The following is a 1,866-nucleotide window of genomic DNA, read 5'->3' on the forward strand; positions in this document are numbered from 1 at the left end:
TCTTGTTCTCTTTCCCGGCTTTACTCAGATTGCCTTGCACTTCTTTCCTCATAATCCCTTTCATCTGCTTGTTCAGAGTTCTTTTTTTTTTCTATGCTCAGATTCCCTTTCTTCCACAATACCATCAAACTTGGAAAACACTAGGTTATCCTCATCACTCCCATATTCACTCTCTTCAAAGTCACTATCATCTTCTTGAGCAGCTTCTTCATTCTCTTCTTCAACATTCCCCTCAAAACTAATAGGTACATCAAAGAATAATTCAGCATCCACCCTTTCTACGTCCCCCTCTCCTATGTCCCCCTCTTCTTTCCTACCTCAGTATCCCCTTCTTCTACCTGAGTATCCTCTTCTCCTACCTCAGCCACATATTTCCCCTTATTCTCCTATGGCCCTTCACAATTTCTCTCTCTTTTGACCATTCCCAAAATCAGCATTTATCTCTCCTACCTCAGTCACACATGATTGCACTAGTTGAGATGTGCAACAATCATCCACTTCTGGCCCTTTAATAGATAGCAAGCCCCTAAATCTGATTGGTTTAACTGCTGTTCGCCCAACATCCCCCTATGAAATACTTATCTCTTAAATAACCAATTTACTTGGACCACCGACTTCCATGGACTTCAGAAACTGTTGCTCTTGGGTTATGGCTTCTTCTATCGTCAATTCTTCGATGTACATCTCAATCACTTTATCTTTTGGAAGAAAATTGCACATGGATTGAACATCGAAATCACTTTGAATCGGCTTCAAACCATTGGAAAGGTCCATGTTGGGAATCTTGTAATAATAGTTCATAAACCACTCATTGTATCCAAGTGCCTCCACCATATCATCTATCACCAACAGTGACATGAGGTCTTTATCACAGTTATCTATATATGTCATTTTCCCCCCAACGTAGATGTCATAACTTATCTCCCCACCATGATGCAATTCAATAGAGAATAGTTCTGGAAATACTGAAATTCACAAAAACAAACCCTAATCAAAAGCCAACAACAAACAGAAGCAATTGCATTTTAACCTAACAAACCACTCTATATGCAACTAATGCACAACATTCTATATGCAACTATATGCAATTGCAACAAACCATAACTATATGCAAACAGCCAAAGCACATTAACCATTTCTCAACAAGAATAAACAAAGCAAGAAAGCAACAAATCACCTTATCTTCACAAGAATAAACAAAGCAAGAAAGCAACAAACCCATTATCCAACAACTCAGTAACCAGTTCGAATTAAGAAAGCATAAACCACCCTTTCAAACAAGAATAAACAATGCTACAAGAATAAACAAAACCCATATTCTACCCATTCCAACACCCCAGGAACCATTTCGAATTAACAAAGCATAAATCCACATTTTCAAACAAGAATAAACGATGCTACAAGAATAAACAAAACCCATATTCAACCCATTCCAACACCCCAGGAATCATTTCGAATTAACAAAGCATAAATCCACATTTTCAAACAAGATTAAACAAAACCCACATTCAATCCATTCCAACACCCCAGGAACCATTTCGAATTCACAAAGCATGAATCCATCTTTTCAAACAAGAATAAACAAAACTCACATTCAACCCATTCCAAATAATAAGTTCAGTATGCATTTGGAATCATCAAATGCACAAAAAAAACTTACAATAGGTAGGCGTCGTTTCATCGGGATCGTCACACACGAACCACCTCATGTCGAATCCTTCAATTTTTCTTCGAAGCCAATGGAACCCAGAAGAAACTCCCTTCCAACACCAACGAAGTCAGGGAAGCAAGTCGACAAGATGATTTGGGTTTTTCGCTGAATTTCTAATCCAATTGTTCGATATTTGGAGCCGCGAGAACTAGGGT

The sequence above is a fragment of the Pyrus communis genome, chromosome 10 (genome assembly GCF_041283825.1).
Source record: "Pyrus communis isolate YQ-2024b chromosome 10, ASM4128382v1, whole genome shotgun sequence".
Taxonomy (NCBI): domain Eukaryota; kingdom Viridiplantae; phylum Streptophyta; class Magnoliopsida; order Rosales; family Rosaceae; genus Pyrus; species Pyrus communis.